The following is a 6,000-nucleotide window of genomic DNA, read 5'->3' as shown; positions in this document are numbered from 1 at the left end:
TTCATATTTGTATCTATAATATATCGACTTTATTAGGTACAATAGATTTACTAAAACTCTACCTGTGCGTTTATTTTCTTGAAGGGTGTTTATGGTGCTTAATTATATACGATGTATATGAAACTGACTGCATTGGTATATGTATGTGAACAACTGGCATGTCAATAAAAATTAAAAAAACTTTCCATAATCATAAGAAGTCTCCGCGTCGATTGTACGATTCGGAGTAAGCATGTTTTTTTTATGAATCACTATCAAGCAGTGTTCGCGCAAAGGTGATCATATCTTTCCCCACCGACACCAACAAACAACCCGTTTCCCGGCAAAGAGCTTGACGATGGCGGAATATATATTTCCCAGTTGTGCACCGCTGAATTTATCAAAGGTCAATGACCAAGAAAATTTACATATTACATAAGTAAGCATAAGTAATATGCATTTTTGTGGATTCATAAATGGAAGGTCATAACGACAATTATAGAGGAGCAGAAATGTGATTGAAAGGCGCCTTCTCAAATACTCTTTCTCTTTGGTGTCATAGAGCGGTGTTCATCAGCATGTTTCCAGGTTCCCCACAATATATGATGACAGTTTATCAGTTCAAAGTAAACTGGTTAAGGTTCACAACGGAGATGTAAACGCGTATAAACATTCTGATGTTTCACTGTCCGCAGAGAAATGTTCCATCACAAGTTATTTAGTTCTTTTCCCTGACCTGTCTTCGTGGCCATGTTCAGCAGGTTTCTGCAAACATTCTTTCTGAAAACTGAATTGATGACGGCGCCATTGCCTTAGGTAGACTTCAGATCGTATCCTGTGTATTTCAATACAAAATGACTTCAACAAAAAGAATCAAGTTGAAGCCTGCTTTCCTTCCTTGAATTTTTTTTTATTTAGCGGGTGTTTTTTTAATAAAAAGGGAATACAATGAACATCCCGATTTACTTCAGTGTAGTGTAGATGATTCGTTTTGAAAAAAAGAATTACACATTGCAATACATCTCTTTCCTATAAATATAGAATGTCATTTATCAGGGCCTCACCTTAATCTAAATTCGGAATAAAGAAAGCAAACTTAAAATAGAACAGTGATGTAAAATAGTTTTTCTCTTTCATAAATAGATTACAATGTGGCACACTTTAGATGTCGAGTGTGAAGGCTATATTGCGATAGTGAGAACAGATGTGGGTGCTGGATTGCAGTGTGAGAGAGTGGGACATAGTGTGAAGATACGTGCTGCAGGGGATTACTAACTGAGGGAGGACCCCCGTGGGGACTCGGGGTTAAAACAGATAAAAAAAACATATCCATGTTGTGCGAGGCATCTTTTTGGATCGGATGGTCAGGCTCGTTGACTTGGTTAATGTATGTCATCGATCCCAATTGTGTGGATCGATGCTCATGATATCAATCACTGGATTGTCTGGTCCAGACTCGATTATTTACAAACTGCCTTCATATAGCTGGAATATTGCCGTGTGCGTCGTAAAACAATAAACAAAACACACTTCAAAAATTGTGTAATGTTATTCCTAAGGGCTTCAGCTGCTAGAATATGTTCGACATAAAGGGAACGTTGACTATTGTAAAGCTGAAGCCATCCCTCTTGTCAACAGAATATTGCTGAGTGCGGTGTTAAACAACTTACCAACCAACCAACCAACCAATCTTAATGGATCGGATGGTCAAGCTCGGTGACTTGGTTGATTGCGCGTCGTCGTACCTCCACTGCGTGGATGGGTATCTATTATATCATTCACTGGTTTCCTATAGCTAGAACATTGTCGAATGCGAAATTAAACTACAAAGAAACAAAACAAGTGCATATTGACTGTTCACCTACAAATGTATTCCAGTCGTGTGGTTCTGCGCGACAATGAAGGGAAAGCCAGGACTTAATTTGTTCCTGAATGCCCAAGGTATGATTCTAGATGGTTGATAGTCCCAAGGCTTTACAGTTCAATATATGATAATCCAAACAGTATGATGAGCTCAATCTAAGACAACACTAGCGCTGAGATAGCTTTGTGGAACATGGTCCATGCCCTTAACACAATATGCCCTACGGGATACGGATATCGGATATGAGGCTGTTATGCCTACGTTGACGTAATTGTTGCATGTTTTTAGTTTCTACTTGAACTTGAAATACACATGAGACGGAAATAAGTTATCAACGAAGTGTTTCAGAGCCTTATGAAACCGTGTTTACATTCTTTTCTCTATTTTGTCAAGTTAGTGTCTTACTTGGTCTGAGGCCTGAAAACTAAATCGAAAGTCCAGTTACAAGGGCCTTCCCTGTCTCCTGAAGACGTGATTGGGTGGGGTATTAGTGTATATAAGTAAATATTAGGTTATCGTCTACAGAGGATACCTCGAGAGATGTAGATTATATTACATTGATTACTTTACATGAAAACTTCCACGGAATAAGTTTTGAATTGATTTGCAAGAAGAAAGTCTTAGGTAAAGTAAAGAATACGCATATAATACGACACATGCTGTCATAACGTCTACTCTTCGAATGACCTTATAGGCATGCGAGACTTTAGTAACTTGACTGATAAACACTTTGTGGATTAAATCTAATAATACGCTTTGTTGGATATGACAGTGATGCCATCTTTTGCACAATGCTCGTCATAACCGGGAAAGCTATTACCATGAATTGAATGTCCAAACACAGGCGATTGCGTACTTGTTTATACATTATTTGTTCGGATGGGGGCAAAGCATTTGCATGTACTTAAATCTTCAATCTTTAACATTCGATTTCATACCAATATAAACTTACACCAACCCACCAGGCAGGAAGTGAAGGTTACATGCGTCAACCATCAACCCTACAAAGTACAAGAATTTGTACTTTATTTAGAAAGTGTTATCCCAAATATATCATTTGTTACATTTTTCTACTTTCTAAAAGGCATTGTGTATTCCCGACCTGAATGTTGTTGACACAAGCCGCCGATCTGTGTGTGGTCAGGCATTACTGAGGGTTCGAATCCCGGTTCGCCCCGATAATGTTTCTAGTCTTGCTCCTTGTGGTTAACGTCACAAACGACCTGAATCACTTCGGACTTTCCTCCCATATTAAGCTGACACGTCGTGATGTAACTGGAATACTGTTAAAAGCTGAAGGCTACCCAAAAGCGGCAGTGACAGCTCAGGGATGAAACTCTTCACAACGAGGTGCGAATGCTCAGACCACTGGACTACAGATGTTTCTCGAAAGGTACAATGAAATCTCGTTACTCCGGAACTTGTAGGAACTGTACATCTTTTGTTTATCTCAATCTAGAATCAACCGCCTCCGCAGTGTAGTGGAATGAGCGTATGCTCGGGGCAGGATGGTCGGGAGTTCGATCCTCGACCGCGTCATGACAAAAAACGTTTTAAGATGGTACTTTTTGTTACCCCGCTTGGCGCATAGCATTAATGGAATAAAACAAGGACTGTTCGGCTTGGAGTCAGCACAAACACACACACACACACGCACGCACGCACGCACGCACGCACGCACGCACGCACGCGCACACACACACACAATAATCTTCAACTCGACATTAAACCACATTTCAAATCACCTCGACCAATGCCCCGACTGCATTGATCGTTGTTCATACTCAGTTGTCTTTGTAGATTCGATAATTTAAATGCCGCCTTGATTTGTTGTGATCGTGTGTACTTGTAATATTTACTCACGCACTTTAATTAATGATAATAAATTAGTGTTTTCGACATGGGAATCAATGTTGACAACTGTTATTTATGTGTGAATCTCGTGCCAGACAACAGGGAGGAAAAAACTGCTTGTCCCCTACGGACTTCACTCAACTATTACATTCGCCACAGATCTATAACTATCTCCGAACGGAGCAGGTTTCTCATCACACTCAGCATTTAACCTCCACGCCACAGTGAGTGTTGCTAGGCAACGTGGTCTATGTAAAGTCTACACCGCAATTTGCACCCAACACGATTTGTAACACAGCGAAATGTATAAAAAAGCCCAGGATTCACTATAATGGCCTGAAGTGAACATTGCACCACAACACTTCCTGTTTTGGTTACACGAGATGTCTAATAAATATATAATTATACAATCAACACAAGATTAGTGTCATGAGAGGATTGCGACAGAAGACCCAGCAAACCACCGTCTACAAGAATCCTAACCATTCAGAGCACTACATTCACTTCAACTTTAACCCCTACCACCCCCATCAGAAACCCTATATTGGCACAACTTCAACTCAAATCAGCAGATTACTTAAGCACCAAACAGGCATCGATACCATCTCCACTGGCACCCCATCCCTCAGTACTATCCTCCAAGCCTATGGCCGTAATCCACTCTCCAACATTAAACGTTGCTGTGGTCATTCGCATGTATGGGAAACCTCCCGCCTAGTAGATATCCACCCAAAGAATACATCAAGGAACATAAAACCTCAACAGCCAACACAGGCAGCAATTCAGTTTGACAAAGTCAAAATTCTCTCCATCAAACATCATGTCAGGACTTCACTAAAACAAAGATTCTCAGAAGCAGAATGCGGCGTCACAAACCTTTGATCTACAGAGATCGAGCGTATCACACATCCCCTCTACCTATGGAGGTCTAAGCAAGAAATAACCCTTTATTAGTATCCAATCAGCTTGTTACAACCTGTGTGCTATTTCTTATTCTTACTGTACATCGGTCTTCATCCAATTACCTGTGTGTTATTTCTTATCTATTCCTGTTAATGTTAATCTGCTACTTATCACAACATATCGTGTATATTATACTGAACAAGAAAAGTTCCTGTGACATTGAATAAGATTTAATGCAAAGTTATGTTTTTTACCAAATCTGAAATAATTTCGGTTGGCAACAGATAAAAGACTCCTGTGAGTGTTCAAATGGTTTAATTTGCCATACTGACTTCAGAAAATGCGTGATTTCATGAAAAAACATGCACATGCCAAAATGTCAATTTACAAATCAATAGCGTGTGTGTCCACCTCTGGTTACGATGCAAGCAACACATCTTCGTGTCATGGATTAGGCGTCGCATAAAGTCCTGTGGAATTTCTGTCCATATCTGCTGGAGCATGTTTCGAAATTCCTGGGGTGTCTATGGAACACGTGGTCGAATCCGTCCATCGCTGTGGCTGAGGTGAAAACGAGACTCGTCAGCGAATAGAACTTGTCCCCACTGCATGACCGTCCAGCGTAGGTCACTACTGAAGACGTGCTTGAGGGTGGTTTCTGTCAAAATTGGACGTCTTGCGGGTCTTCTGGCGACAATCCCTGCACATCTCAGGCGACGACGTACGTTTTGTGAAGATATTCGTCGAAGGCCAGGGATGCTTCTTGCAGTCACAGTTGCTGGCTGGAATCGATTTCGTAGGTGTGTTGTTCGAATCCAGTTGTCTTGTCGATCATTGGTTACGCGTGGCTTGCCACTCGAGGATGGTCTCTGACTGCATTCGTCTGTTGCCAACGGCCCCATAAACACCAAATGGTGTTTCTGTGGGCGTATAATTGTCTTGCAACATCACGTTGACTCGATTCTGCTTCAAGCATACCAATGGCTCGCAGACGCTCATTTTCGGACAGGCGTGGCATCTCGTAAGGGTGGATAATTGCTAAACAATGCATATGGAATCCCGTTAACGCACATGTTTTTATACCCATTTTTGGGTAGTGAAATGCATGGGGCTTGCATAAAAGTCAACTTTCCATACATGTTCTACAATATTGAAAACCAAACTTTACTTGTTTGAAAAATACACTAAAATATTGGTGTCACAGGAACTTTTGTTGTTGAGTATATATTGAACCGCAAAAGAAACCTCACTTCATGAAAGTTTCCCATTGAAACATCAATGAATTTTGGGGGGAATCTTGTTTTTGACATTAGTCTGAGCCACAGATATGGATATATGGGTCGCCAAAATGCAGCTTAACAAACGACCATGGTACAAAGTCCCGAATGCTTTCCATGAAA

This window comes from Haliotis cracherodii, unplaced genomic scaffold (genome assembly GCF_022045235.1).
Source record: "Haliotis cracherodii isolate W230 unplaced genomic scaffold, xgHalCrac1.p SCAF_2, whole genome shotgun sequence".
Lineage (NCBI taxonomy): Eukaryota > Metazoa > Mollusca > Gastropoda > Lepetellida > Haliotidae > Haliotis > Haliotis cracherodii.
The sequence above is the reverse complement of the archived record's forward strand: the minus strand, read 5'-3'. Positions refer to the sequence as shown.